A 15,862-nucleotide genomic window follows, 5' to 3' on the forward strand; every position below is an offset into this window, starting at 1 on the left:
TGTGGCTGATCTGGTTAGGTCCTGTGATGGTGTCACTGGTGTAGGTATGTGGGCAGAGTTGGCATCAAGGTTTGTTGCATTGATTGGTTCCTGAGTTAGAGTTACTATGGTTCGGTGTGTGGTTGCTGGTGAGAATATGCTTAAAGTTGGCAGGTTGTCTGTGGGCGAAGACTGGCCTACCTCCCAAGGTCTGTGAAAGCGAGGGATCATTGTCCAGGATGGGTTGTAGATCACTGATGATGTGTTGAAGAGGTTTTAGCTGAGGACTGTAGATGATGGCCAGTGGATTTCTGTTGGTTTCTTTCTTGGGCTTGTCTTGCAGCAGGAGGCTTCTGTTGATTTATTTCCTTATTTCCTTGTGCGGTTATCATAGTTTTGAGAATGCTTGGTGAAGATCTTGTAAGTGTTGGTCTCTGTCTGAAGGGTTGGAGCAAATGCGGTTGTACCTCAGCGCTTGGCTGTAGACAATGGATTGTATGGTGTGTCTGGGATGGAAGCTGGAAGCATGAAGATAGGCATAGCAGTCAGTGGGTTTTCGGTATAGGGTGGTGTTAATGTGACCTTCACTTATTTGTATCATGGTGTCTAGGAAGTGGACCTCCCATGTACATTGGTCCAGGTTGAGGTTGATGGTGGGGTGGAAGCTGTTGAAATTCTGTTGGAATTATTCCAGAGTATCCTTCCCATGGGTCCAGATGATGAAGATGTCATCAATGTAGCATAGGTAGAGAAGGGGCGTGAGTGGACGAGAGCTGAGGAAATGTTGTTCCAAGAAACCAACAGAACTCCACTGGCTATCACCTACAGTCCTCAGCTAAAACCTCTCCAAAGCACCTATCTTGGCTTTCACGTGCCCTGGGAGGCAGGCCAGTCCTCACTCACAGACAAACTGCCAACCTTAAGCATATTCTCACCAGCAACCACACACTGCACCACAGTAACTAAACGACGACCATTGTGTGGAGCAGAGACCCCACTAGATGTTCAGGGGAGATTCTAGCTCAGCACTGAACACACGGCATCTTTCTGTTCCCAGCGCTTAGTCCCAGCAGCCAGGAGATCTGCTCAGCTCCCGGTGAGTCCGTCTGTCTGTCCCCAATCTGCCCATGGCATTACCTCTCCCCCTCCACAGGATCCAGCCACCAGTCCTTGGGCTGCTCCCTGCTCAGTGCAGTGCCAGAGGCAATGTCATGGGAAGGCAGATGGGGCTATGTGGGATCTGAGCAGGGCTCGCAGGACTCCAGCCAACCTCTCCCTTCCCCACTGCCTGTCTCCTGTGACCCATGGCCAGTATGAAATGCAGATAGTCACATCCATGGCCCGTCTCACCCCTGGGGCACTGGCACTGGGAAGCAGAGAACACCACGGCTCTGATCCCATGGGATTTACCTTCCCATGGCACCAGATCCCAGCCTCTCATGGCCAGAGGGCTGTCCCTGGAGCTCCCCTCACTCCCCACAAGGACACAGCCTTCACCTCATCCTTAAATATCAGCAGCACCATTAACAGTCAGCCTTGGGCAGGCAGGCAGCATTCAAGAGGGTACGACCAGAAGGGACCATTAGATCACTCAGGCTGAGCTCCCACACGACCCGGGAGAGGGAGCTGTGCCCAGTGACTCTGCGCCTATCTGCTGAGCAGGGATGTCGGGTTTTGGTCATGGCCACCTTTCTATGCTGACTGCCTGGGCAGCAGGGGCAGGGGATGCTTCCGGCCAAGGCAGGAGCAGGGGGCACTGCCATGGCAGGGAAGATGACAGGCAGATATTGACCTGCCCAGCGGCAGCAGCAATTCAGAGCTGGGTCCCATCACCCTGGCGATTCCTGGGAAAGGGGGATCAACCCTGCCGCTGCTCCAGGGCCTTTCCTTAGCCTGGGCCTGGAATTGCTCCCGGTGTCCCTGTGCCAGCTGCAGGATGGGGGAAAGGAGGGGTACAAGGACAGGGAGGATGTTAGAGCAGACACCGGAGGGGTTAGGGACTGGACACAGCTCCTTGGCTCTCGGCTGCAGAACTCCTTGGTGCAGTGAGTGGCTTCACTGCATGGGCTGTGGGGACAGGCCGAGGCATTGGCCAAGCCCTAAACAGCCCCCAGTGGCCAGTGGCTGCCCTCACTGAGGGGTCGCCTCTCTCCCGGCTGAGTGCCCGCGCCAGGGCTGCTGGCTCTAGGACAGTGCACAGAGCCAGCCAATAGGAGCCCAGCCTGGCTGAGCCCTTAGGCTCTTAAGCAGGCTCAGTGATCCCAGGGAATAAAGCTCCTCGGCACTGGAGAGAGCTTGTCCCCTCGTCTGACCAGCTGGGCTGGAATCAGAGCCTCCATCTGAGACATGGCACAGACCCACCCGCTCTTTATCTACTGCCCCACCCACAGTGCTAGGCACCGCCAACACCCCACTGACAGCTCTGACCCAGTCCCCTTCCCAGGTCCTCTCCCTGCCCCCACCCTCTGCCTGTGCCTGATGTCTGCCCAGCCAGGGGACTCCGTGCAGCTCCAGTGCTCTGTGTTCTCCTGGGCCCTGGCCACCCGCATCGTCTTCTTTAAGAACGGGGAGGAAGTTTCATCCCAAACGAGCTTATTGGGGAACCTCATCTACAACTTTGACCATGTGAGGGGGCAGCTCTGGGAATTACTCCTGTGGGTACGAGATCAATGACAGTGACAACCAGGTGACCAGATCCCAACTCAGCCCCACCCAGCATCTCAGCATCACCGTAAGGTGCATGTGTGTGTGTGTGTGTTTGTGTCCGTATCCCAGCTCAGTGCTGTCCAGCCGCTCAGCATCACGGGACAAGGGGGTGAACAGACAATTAAATAACAACCCCCTGAAAATCCAAGCACTGAAATTCATCAGTTTTCAAAATCTGAAATGAAAAATTTCTCACATGACGTCTTTGTTCTAAATTTGTCACAGGGAACCCTCCACCCCCATTTTCACCCCTTTCAGCTCAGATGGCCTAGCCCAGGCAGGTGGGGTATGGGAACATCATAAAAAGGACTCACTGGAAGGGATCTCAAGATGTCATTAAGTCTAACCCCTGACAGGGGTTTGTCCAACCTGTTCTTAAAAACCTCTGAAGATGGGGATTCCACAACCTGCCTTGAAAGCTGTTCCACTAATTAACTACCCTTATCACTAGAAAGTTTTTCCCAACATCTAACCTAAATCTTCCATGCTGCACATTAAGCCCATTATTTCCTGTCCTACCTTCAGTGGACATGAGGAATTGATCCCTGTCCTCTTTATGGGCCCGGAGTGAGACTGTGGTCTGGCTCTGGTCTCTTATGAATTTATTGCCTAGGTAGTGACTCCAGCAGTGGTGGTATCAGGAGTCCTCACCCCCACCCTCTGCAAGGTAAATGATTCTGAAGTGTTTCTTTCTTCACAGGACTCTAATTGGGGAAAAGCAAGACCTGGGCTGAGCAACCCCCAGTCTGAGTTTGATCACCAGGACAATGGATGTAGAAAAACCACAAAATGATGCATCAGGGTGACATGCTTGTCCAATGTGGCGCTCTGTCTCTCTCCCTGCAGCTCTCCCAGACTTAACCAGCATTGCAGAGCTGGGCAACATCTTTGCAGGGCAGGAAAATGGCTCTTTGAAAGAGAGAATCCCAAACTGTTCTGATGGGCATGAGTTTCATCTGGAGTTCACTGACCCCCTCTACTAAACCAGCAGTCAGTGAATTATTTCCTCCCTCTCCATTCACTGTATTTAGTGTTGCTCTGGCAGAAGGTACCAGATGCATCATCTCACCTGGGCTCACAAGTTCTGTCTCTCTGTGTAGTTAGTTATTTACGCTCCATGCTCCAGTCCGGGAACAGAGGTGTCACAAAAAGCATGTGGGCAAATCCCTCGTTCACGAATCTCAGCCCAGCTCCACTGCCCCGTTCCCAGGAAGCAATACTGTGCCAGAACCAGACCTTAGTAGAGCCTATCCCTGGCTGTTTGCACCAGCTCCCTCCAAAGCCCCCTACACAGTATGTCTGCAAAGGCTGTGTGCACTGCTCAGGGTGCAAGGAAAAGATGGTGTAAAACTTTGTGTAACAGTGCCACCTACTGACTCCTGCCAGAGCGACACTAATGATATCTGTGCCTGTAGAGCTCCTGGGAACACGGCACTTCTGTCCTGTGAGACATTCTGACCTTTCACATCCAGAATCAGGATGAAAAGTCAACATTTCAGATTTTGCAAGGAACAGAAATTCAGCAACATTTCAATTCCAAAAGACTGAAGACCCTGGAAGAAAGGTTTTGATTTTGAAAAAACAGCATTTTCTGATGGAAAACTCTTCCACTGGGTAATTTTGGACAAGCTCTGCACACCTCTCTGCATGCTGTACAGATCTCTGGCTCTCACTCAGAAAAGCTCAGGTGCCTATCCCTCTCAACCTTTGCCCAGAGGCTCAATATTTGCCTGGGATGTGAAACCCCACTTTGGAGGGTTTTGAACTCAGCATTTAAGAAAGATGTGAACAAATTAGAGAAAATCCAGAAGAGAACAACAAAAATGATCAAAGGTTTAAAAAACTTGACCTACAAAGAAAGGTTAAAAAAACTTGGCATGTTAAGGTTTGAGAAAAAAAGACTGAAGGGGAACCTGGTAACCATCTTCCAATCTGTTAAGGACTGCTACAAAGAGGATTGGGAACAGTTGTTCTCAGTGACCTCTGAAGGTACTCTGAACTCTGCCTGTACTCTGAGCTACCCCCTCAGTTACCCCTTCCCGGCACCCTCAGCTACCCCCTGCCTGCACAGAGCCCCTAGCTACCCCTTCCCTGTGGCCTGACCTACCCCCTCCCTGCACCCCAAACTACTCCATTCCTGCAACTTCAGCCACCCTATCCCTGTGCCCTGAGCCACCCCCACCTGCACACAGCCCCTAGCTATCCCCTCCCTGTACCCTGAGCTACCCCCCTGCTCCCACACAGTCCCTTACTACCCTGTCCCTCTACCCTCCATTATCTCTTCCCTCCACCTTCAGCTACCCCCCTGCCGTCATACAGCCCTTAGCTACCCCCTCCCAACACCCTGAGCTACCCCGTGCCTGAACACAGCCCCTTGCTACCCTCTGCCTGTACCATGGCCTACCCCCTGCCTGCACATAGGCCCTAGCCACACTCTGCCTGCACCCTGAGCTACCCTCTGCCCACGCACAGCCCCTAACTACCCTTGCCTGCACCCCAGCTACCCTCTCCCTGTGCCCTGAGCTACCACCCTGCCCTAACACAGCCCCTAGCTACCCCCTGCCTGCATCATGATCTACCCCATCACCACACACAGTCTCTAGCTACCCCTCTCTATGCACCCTGAGCTACCCCCTGCTTGTGCCTTGAGTTACACCCTCCCTGCACCCTGAGCTACAGTCCTAGTACCCCACAGGAGCAACAGATTCATTAACACACATATTCCTGTGACAAGGTTCCTGCTCAATCAGCCCACCAGAGTGCTGTGTCTAGACTAGTACAAAGATGCTTCTCCTAGGTCTTCACCTTTCGTACACTGATATAAAGAATTCACATATTCCACTTTTGATCTTGTCACTTATTACCCTTATCAAAACCCTTATCCTTGTTCCTGCTAATTCAAACAAACATCCTTATTCATTATCTTGTCATCCCCTCTTTATCCTTAGAAGCGGTAGGTGTGTTCCTGTGCCATCTCTTAAGCCTGTATTTATGGAGTTACTTGAGAATCTGTGTGTCTCTGTAACATCCTGTCAGGTCAGGGGTGTGATTACTTGGTCAGCCACTACCCAGTGTGTTACTATTCTCCGGAGGCCAGGCCTACTTCAGTTTACAGCCTTTGCTTCATACTGGTAGTTTGCCTAGAGCTCCAGTAAGGCCTGCACCCACGTTCCCATATTCGTCATACAGACCTTCAGACAAATGTGCATTAACCTCTAAGACTTCACAGGGAAGTCATGTGGACATAGAGCAGAACAAAACATTAGCAGATTCCACCTGTGACCATGCAGAGCTTAAACATGGTGCACTCTGGGGCAGGGCAGAAAATGGAAATTTTTCCCCTGTGGAAACTTTAAATGAATTTCCATTGCAATTTCCAACAATAAAATTTTAACTTTTCCTTGAAAAGCCAATAACCTGACAAGTGGGCATGTGTGTGGGGGGGGGAATATTAGCTTTCGGCCACTGAAAGCTGAAAATATTCAGCTGAAAATTTCCAAAATTAAAATTAAAATTGGAGGGCTTTTGGTTTTCCAACAAAAAATCAAAAATGTTCAAAGAAGTGGAGACTCCACAAATAAACAAATAAATAAAATAAAATACATCATTTAGTCCAAATCTAGTTTTCTATTGAAAAAAGATCTTGATTTAAAATTCCCAGCAGGCCCTGGTGCAGGCGTCATTAAGAATGTGTTGTTTCCTCAGTGTCACTGGTGGGCTGGCGCCTTACAATCAGGTATCATGCAGCACAATCCCTGCCCCGACAACCTGCCATGGGTTATACTCTGAACTGGAGCATTAAACTTTCCAAAATCCTTAGATACAGTCTATCTTGAGTATGTCTGTGGCCTGGCCCAGCTGCCCAGTCAGTCTCTCAGTGTCAGGCCCTGGGTGCACACCAGATCTGGATACTCCACTGAGCTTCCTGAAATCTCTCCCAAGACCAACAGCTCCACCTCATCCCTCTTGCCCATTCACCGTTAGATGGCTCAGCTGCCCCAGATCGAGCATCATCTTCCCAGACTCTAGATCATCTTTTCTGGTACCTACTGCACTTTTGCACAGAGGGAGATTCCCCACACGCAGACTTTGGGGCTGTCTCTATAATAGGCCCAAAACAGAACCCCAAGTCCACCCCCACAAATTCTGGGGAAGGTCAGATTAGGATCCACAGCAGGAGCTAAACCTCAGAACCCATCTCGATTTGCTGTGCCCCAGCCCAGTATCTCGCTTCCCACTGGTCCCCTCTTGCACTGATCAGCCACAGCCACCTCAGTGTTAAGAAATGGGAGCTGGTTTGGAGTCATTAAACTGAGAGGGGACGTCTCTGTCTATCAGACAGGCTCTAGCTCAGACAGAAGTTAGCAGCTCAGTGCAGGAATCCCTGGGGGAGGATCTCTGGCCTGGACTGTGCAGATGCTCTGACTAGATGGTCCCATTGGTCCCTTCTGGCCTTTAAATGTATGACTATGAAAATAAACTGCCCTGGGAACCTCATGAGAACAGACTAATGGAGAGAGAGAAAGGGGCAGGTTAATGTATGAAAACAAAAATTACGCTGCATGAGGGGGTTCTTCAATCCCACATCACAGTGTGTGATATGCTCCCTCTCTGCTGGGCTGCTCGCTCATGGTCAGGCTCGGGAGAGCTCACTGCTGGGTGGGGGAAGAGGTGTCTGCACAGAGGACTCTGCAGATACTCAGGGTGCTGTCAGCTTGTCCTGCAGTTCCCTCCCTGTACAGATGCAGAGAGCAGCTCCTCTCTGAACACTCCTTTCTTCCCTCTTCTGAGCAGCAGCCGATCGCTCTCTAATACCGCAGTGTCTGGCTCCATTAATATCCCCACCAGGGCTGAAAAGATGGGTCTAATTCTGCCCTGCCTGCTCTGGTGTTAGGGCCAGTGAGAGAGAGGCAGAATCTAGCCCAGAAACAATACAGGGTGGGACTGTCTGTAAGAGCAATTAAATCCTGTGGGTTATGTCTCTAAGGTTTTCTCTGTTTTCTAGTCTCTAGGAACCATGTTAGCAATTCTCCAATCATATGGTACAACCCCTGAGTTTAAAGATTCATTACAAATTCTTGCTAATGGGCTTGCAATTTCATGTACCAGTTCTTTAATATTCTTGGATGAAGATTATCTGGGCCCCCTGATTTTTGTCCCATTAAGCTGTGAATAAATTAGAGAAAATCCAGACAAGATCAACAAAAATGATTAAAGGTTTAGAAAACTTGAACTATGATGATAGATTAAAAAAACTTGGCATGTTAAGGCTTGAGAAAAAGAGATCGAAGGGGGAACCTGGTAACCATCTTCAAATCTATTAAGAACTATTATGGAGAGGATGGTGATCAATTGCTCTCAGTGCCCTTTGAAAGTAGGTAGGACAAGAAGTAATAGGCTTAATCTGCAGCAAGGGAGGTTTAGATTCGATAGTAGGACAAACTTTCTAATGATCAGGGTAGTTAAGTTCTGGAATAGGCTTCCAAGTGAGGTTGTGGAATCTCCATTGTCTGAGGTTATTCAGAACAGGTTGGACAACCCCCCGTCAGGTATGGTTTAGGTTTACTTGGTCCTGCCTCAGTTCAGGGGGCTGGACTAGATGACTTCTTGAGGTCTCTTCCAGCCTGACATTTCTATGACTGTACAATTACCAACTGTTGTTCGTGGTAATGCTGCTAGTGTTCCTGTTCTCAGAGCTCCAATGTCAGCTGCACTTGCAGATGGTGCAGTGTGTTGATTCAGCAGACCTCAATGTTACTACAAAGAAAGACCACAGTCTCGGTTCAGTGCCAAAGGTGCTTGGCCAGGTTGATTGTCAACAAAGCATAGCCCTAGTGCCCTCTAGGAGCTACAAATCCGCTAACACGTGTACACCTGCGGCAGGGTGCCAGTTCAAACAGCACACCAGAGTGCCGTGTCTAGACTAGTACACAGATGTCTCTCCTAGGACTTCTTCTTTCATTCATTGACATAAAGAAGTCACATATTCCACTTTAGATCTTGTAAGTTACTACCCTTATCGCCATCCTTATCCTTGTTCCTGCTAGTTAGAACAAACATCCCCATCCATTATCGTGTCAGCCCCTCTTTATCCTTAGGAGGGGTAGGTGTGTTCCTGTGCCATCTCTTAAGTCTGTATTTATGGAGTTACTTGAGAACTCTGTGCGTCTCACTACCATCCTTTCATGTCAGGGGTGTGATTACTTGGTCAGCCAATACCCAGTGTGTTACTATTCTCTGGAGGCCAGGCCTACTTCAGTTCACAGCCTTTACTTCATACTGGTAGTTATGACTAGAGCTCCAGTAAGGCCTGCACCCACATTCCCACACTCATCACACAGGCCTTCAGGCTAATCTGAATTAACCCTTAGAACGTCGCAGGGGAGTCATGTGAACATAGGGCAGAACAAAGCATTGGCAGATTCCATATGTGACCATGGAGAGCTTAAACATGGCGCAATCTGGGGCAGGGCAGAAAATGAAACTATTTTCCATGTGGAAAATTTAAATGAATTTCCACTGAAATTTTTAGCAATAAAATTTTAACTTGTCATCGAAAAACTTATAACCTGAAACATGGCTGGGAGGGGAATAGTAGGTTTCAGCAAATAAACAGTGAAAATTTTCAGCTGAAAACTTCCAAAAACAAAAATATTTTGGGGCTTTTGGTTTTCCAATAAAAAATTTAAAATGTTCAAAGAAAGCAGAGACTGCCACAACGAAAGAAAGAAAGAAAATTTAAAAAATCATTTAGTCAAAATCTAGTTTTGTATGTAAAATTCTCAGCTAGCCCTGGTGCAGGCGGCATTATGAATGTGTTGTTTCCTCAGTACCTTTGGTGTGCGGGCGCCATACAGTCAGGTATCATGCAGCACAGTCACTGCCCCGACAATCTGCCGTGGGTTTTACTCTGAACCGGAGCATTAAATTTCCGGTATCCTTTGTTGCCAAGACCAACAGCTCCACCTCATCCTTCTTGCCCATTTACTCTTAGGTGGTTCAGCTTCCCGAAATTGAGCATCTTCTTCCCCTCTTCAGTCAGACTCTGGATCATCTTATCTGGTACCTATTGCACTTTTGCTCAGAGGGGGACTCCCCACACCCAGACTTTGGGCTGTTTCTATAATAGGCCCAAAACAGAACCTAAAGTCCACACCCTCAAATTCTGGGGAAGGTCAGATTAGGACCCACAGCTGGAGCTAAACCTTAGGGCCCATCTCAGTTGCTCTGTCCCAGTCCAGCATCTTCCTTCCCCCTGGATCCCTCTTGCACCGATCAGCCACAGTCACCTTAGTGTTTAGAAATGTGAGCTGGTTTGGAATCCTTAAACCGAGAGGGGACGTCTCTTTCTACCAGACAAGCTCTAGCTCAGCCAGAAGTTAGCAGCTCAGTGCAGGGATCCCTGGGGGAGGCTCTCTGGCCTGTGCTGTGGAGACACTCTGACTAGATGGTTCCACTGGTCCTTTCTGGCCTTTAAATGTGTGACTGTGAAAATAAACTGCCCTGGGAACCACATGAGAACAGATAAATGGAGAGAGAGAGAGAGAATGAAGCAGGTTAACCTGTGAGGACAAAAATAACATTGTGTGAGTGGGTTATTCAATCCCACATCACAGCTTGTGACACGCCCTCACCTTGCTGGGCTGCTAGCTCAGGGTCAGGCTTGAGGATAGCTCACTGCTGGACTGAGGAAGAGGTGTCTGCATAGAGGACTCTGCAGATGCTCAGGGCACTATTGGCTCATTCTGCGGTTCCCTCACTGCACAGAGCAGCTGGACTGTGTTTGCAGAGAGTCGCTGAGCAGGAGCCGCTGCTCCCGGCACTGACTCTGCTCTCTTTTTCCTCTTCTGAGCAGCAGCCGGTCGCTCTCTAATACTGCAATGTCTGGCTCCATTAATATTCCCACCAGGGTTGGAGAGACGGGGTCTGATTCTGCCCTGACTTCCCTGGGGTTCGGATCAGAGGGATAGAGGCAGGATCTAGCCCAGAAGCAATGTGGGGTGGGAAGCTCTGTGAGATCAATTAAATCCCCTGCAGAAGAGTTCCCAGCTTGTGTCTCTGACATTTCCCGTTTCCCAGTCTCCAGGTACTTCCCTTCCTTGGACGAAATAGCCTGTGGTAATTTTTCAAATGATTAATTATCCTCACTGTCAAAAATATATGCTGTATAATTTATCTTGCTTCTAAAACAACATAAGATAAACCAGAAAAAGGTTCTCTTATACCACAGTCTGAGTGTGCACAGGGATTTATACTGGTGTAACTGGAGCTTTATGCATTGGAGCTGATACCAGTTAACTTCCCAGGAAGTACTATAGTGGCAGGGGTTAGGTCAGGTTTACACAACTCGTAAAGCGGCGAGGGCCACATTACTCCAAAGAAAACAGCTGAGGGCCGAAACCCCCCCCGGCCTCGCAGAAACACTCCGCCCCAGCGCCACCCAGCACTGCAGAAAGAAACCCTCCTTCCCCAGCGCTGCCCCACCAAAACAACTGTGGGCCAAAAAGGAAGATTGAGGTGAGTAGGTGATACTTGATTTTAAATCTACCAGGGGTTCCCAGCTGAAGAGGTGGCTGGGAGCCCTCAGGGGTAAATTAAAGGGCCTGGGACTCTGGCGGCTTGGGGAACCCAGAGCTTTGCGGGGCTGGGGCAGGGATTTAAAGGGCCCAGAGCTCCTGCCACTGAGGGGAGCTCTGAGCCCTTTAAATCTCACCCACGGCCAGGATTCAAAGGGCTCTGGGCTGCCCGCAGAGCACCGTGTGCGCGGGATTTAGAATTCCCCCCTCCCCCCCCGCCGCACATAGAGCTGTATGTTGTGCAGGCCTGGGCTAGGTAGTTCATGGGGGCAGGTGCTGGGTCAAGTCCATCTGCTTTGGGAACATGTCGGGGTGCCCACAGCTTTCACACAGCTGCTTCCACTGCCTCAGCAGGAAATGATCAATGTTCCCCTGCTGGGACTGTCGGGGCAGCTGAGAACTGGACTGGCCACTCAGTGTCTGCACAGTGTGGTTGTGCCAGAGAAGCGTTATCACAAAATCCCCATCACAGCTGGCACTGATCACCCTTGATTGCAGTCTGCCCGAGGGACAAGGATAGACTGGGATATGGGGATACAGCCCCTTGCACCCTACAGCTGGTCTCACACACAGATTCGGCACATGAATAATTAGCATGAACACTGCTGGCTAAACCTTCCAAAAAGACCAGTGATTTTGGGAGCCCAGCATGAGATACCTTAAGGGATAACAGACAAACTGTACTGAGCCCCTGCTGGAAATCAGCCCCTTTAAGGTGGCTTAAATGAGGCCCCAAAAATCACTAATAGTTTTTGAAACTCTTGGTCTCTATACTTAACAATGTGATAAGCCAAGCACGGTATTTAAAAACAATATTGTATCTATCTACCCTAGGGTGACCAGACAGTAACTGTGAAAAAACGGGACGGGGGTGGGAGGTAATAGCACCTATATAAGAAAAAGTCCAAAAAAAATGGGACTGTCCCTTTAAAAATGGGACATCTAGTCACCCTAATCTACCCCCATATACATGCTCTGACTATCTCCCTCTCTCTAGCCCCATGTAGAGCCATATATCAATCTACCTATCGATCTTTCTATTTCCAGCTCTTTGCAACTGATTCCTCCACGTCTCTGTTAAAGCACTAGCATAGAGAGGAGCCCTGGTATTTTCTTCCCTGGGTGGAGCCGTCTCGCTGCTCCTTTCAGGGTCCGTGCAGCAGGAAGCACTGATTCTGCAGAAGCACTTGCAGCTCTGGCTGGGGAATGGGATGAATTCCCCTTCTTCACCCTCCCATGGTCGAGACTTTTCCTGCTCCTGTTCTTGTGCCGGGTTTGGGTTAGGGTCTCTCCAAGTGAAAGCTCTGAAGCCATTTCTCTGTCACAAGAGAACCGACCGTTTTATACGGCAGCCTGATCCCAAGGCCATTAAAGTCAGTGGAGTCTTTCCATTGACATCAAGGGGCTTTGGATCAGGCCCTTTCTGGGCAGCATTGTCTGAGCTAGAAGCAGGACCCGGCTGCCACCCAATCGTGCCAGCAGCTCAGCCTGACCCACAGCCCTGGGGATCACTGTGGATTAGGGCTGCCAAAATGTTGTGCTCTAAAAAGGACGTAGTTTTCAAAGTGAGAGTTTTTGTCAAACATTTTCATTATTTCCAGAGTTTCCATTTTTACTAAAAAGAAATCTCTTTTGGAGGTTTTATAAAAACAAATATGGACAATTAAAGGAAAAAAATTATGTTTAAAAATCCACTTTTTTAGAGAATTTTTAAAAAGTTTTCAGGTTTTGGTTTCCTCTCCTCCACATTTTACCATTTTGCCACCAAGAGAGAGGAAAAATGGGGAAACAATATTTTTCTCATAAGTTTTTTAAACAATAATATTTTTTTAAAACTGTAACAAATATTTACCCTTTTTCACTCTGTTGTCTTCTGGGCACTGCTTATAACAGGGAGTTTCACACTGTGCTCCTCTGACCCTCACCTGAGCATCTGAGCTCCCCCAAACATCCACTGTCCAGCTGCTCTGCAGAGCTGCCTCCAACCCAGTGGTGAAATGTGCCCAGCCACCGTCCCAGGACAAGTCACTTCTGTATCAATTACTCTGCAAAACTGCTCTGCCTTGTACTCCTGACCAGGGCCAGCTCCAGGCACCAGCATTCCAAGCTGGTGCTTGGGGCGGCATTCTGCAAGGGACAGCAGCCCCTATGTTTTCGCCCCAAAGCAGCACACCGAATTGCTGCAGCAGACAGCGGGGGCAGTCTGTGCACCTTTAGGGCATCAGGCGCGTTTCCACAGTGGCAGCAATTAGCCAGTAGCTTCTATGTTCAGCTGTCCGCGGCAGCTTCAGCTAAACATAGAAGCTGCCACCGAATTATCGCTGCTGGGGAAACGCGCCTGCCACCCTAAGGGCACAGGGACTGCCCCCGCTGTCTAGCGGCAATTCAGCCGCTGTTTGGGGCGGCGAAAACTGTAGAGTCGGCCCTGCTCCTGACACATTTCCCTTGGGGTGCTCTGCTCTTTGGCTTTCCACAGTGGTGTTAACGTCTGTTCACAAGACTCTCACATGTTTCTTTGGCCTTTTGCCTGGTTCCCTCATTTCCTTAGTTACACTGATTCCAGCTCCCACCTGCTCAGAGCTCACTTTTGGATTGTCTTTCTCAACTGCCTTGTGTTCTTCCCCATCTGACAGTGCCCTGGTACCCATCTCTCAGCAGGGACAGTAGACCCCTCAGGAGCCCAAAATGGGGAGCAAGGGCAGTCAGGGCAGGATGGGCAGAAATGGGTAGAGCTGGGTGATCAGATGGGATAGGTGGAGACTAAGCAGGTGTGGAAGTGCAGTCCTGTGGTAGGTGTTCTCTGGGCAGAAATTCACCCCTGTGCACCAGTATAAGGGCCAGACCACATTTAAGTCCCTCTTAAGCCCAGAGGGTGAATTTCCCCCTGGGGGGGCTGGGTCCTTCTCACCAGGGAGTGGAGACCAGGGTGGAGGCAAAAGGTTCAGGCTCATCCAACATCCCAGGCCCCCCGATCACCTAGTGACCTTTCACCCCAGCCCAGCTGTGCCTTTAGCCAGGGGGCTGTCTCGGTCCCCAGGCAGTGAGATGGGATGGGAGGCGTTTCCTCAGAGATACGTTTAGACCGAAACAAGCAAACCAGGCCTCTCAGTCTTAGAGCCCTAAATAAAGACGCTGTGGCTGAGGTGGGGAAGGAGGATTGCCTGGGGTGGGAAACAGGAAGCAATGATGAATATCAGACATAGGATGGGACAGAACAGGTCAGGGAGAGGCTGTGGCATCTCTGCTGCCTGAGCTCTGCAAATCCCAGGGGCCTGGGAGCAGGGAGAGGTGCTGGCTGGAGTATCCAGACTGGGGGAGCAGACAGGGACAGATCGGAGCAGAGAGAGAGAGACTGGAGCACCTCTTCTGCTGAAGTCAGAGAAGGCAGCAGGGACAGATCTGAGCATGGAGTGACTGCAGATTGTCCCCTCCCGACCCATTCAGGAACAGAAGCTGCTGGACTGTTTCCCTCTTGATCAGTTCCCCATACTACCACCGTGATGATCCTCTCTCTGTGCCTCTTGCTGCCTAGTGAGTATCCAAGAACCCAGTGCTAATTTGTAGCAGGTTGAGAGGAAACAGAATCAAGAGCAGCCCCTGGTCCAGACTGTCGGCAAATTCTCTTTAGTGGGAGAGAAATGGGAACCATTTCCCCTCAGTTCTCAAACCTCCAGCCCTAAATAGAGATGCTGTGGCCAGGGCAGGGAAGGGGAGTGGTGCAGGGCAGGAAATAGGGAGCGATGACGAATATCAGACCTGGGGAGGGGTCAGAACAGGTCAGAGGGAAGCTGCAGCGTGTCTGCTGCCTGAGCCTGCAGAGCCCAGGGGGCTGGGAGCAGGGAGAGGGGCTGGCTGGAGAATCCAACCCTGTGGAGCAGGTGGGGGCAGATTGGAGCAGAAAGACACCAGAAATTCCCTTCTCCTGAAGCTGGACAGGGCAAAAGGGGCAGGTGGAACCTGGGTGTGACAGTAGATTGTGCCCTGCTGATCATGAGTAGCCCCGGCCCAGGGAGTCAGCAAATCCCCTTTAGCAGCAGAGAGAGTTGCTCTGTTGCGATGTTTGAGAGAGTGGGACTGTCCCAAACCAGCACAGGGCCAGCACTAGCAGTCTGCCCAGGCTGGGTTTACAGTTACAGCTTCACAGAGTTTAAGGCCAGGAGGCACCATCAGCCCATCTGGTCTCACCCCCTGATAGTCCAGAGCAGAGAACTTCCCCCAGCTCCCCTGCACTGAGCCCAGTCACTTGTGTTTGACTAAAGCATCCCCAAGAAAGGCCTCCAGCCGGGCTGTGACTCCCCCACTTCCCTGGGGAGCTGGCACCGGGGGTTAATCCCCCCACAGGTGGGGGGGTAAGAAGTTTTTAAGGTCAGGCTAGTCAATGCCCTGGCTGGGATGATTTAGTTGGGAATTGGTCCCGCTTTGAGCAGAGGGTTGGACTACATGACTTCCTGAGGTCCCTTCCAACCCTGATATTCTATGATTCTATGATTCTAAACTGCTGCCTCCTTTCTCACTGGAGTTTGCCCAGACTCTGCATCCAGCCCTTGGGTCTGGTTCTGCCTGTATCTGCTGCACTGAGGAGCCCATCAGCACCTGGGGTT

This window comes from Chelonoidis abingdonii, chromosome 11 (assembly GCF_003597395.2).
Source record: "Chelonoidis abingdonii isolate Lonesome George chromosome 11, CheloAbing_2.0, whole genome shotgun sequence".
Taxonomy (NCBI): Eukaryota; Metazoa; Chordata; order Testudines; family Testudinidae; genus Chelonoidis; species Chelonoidis abingdonii.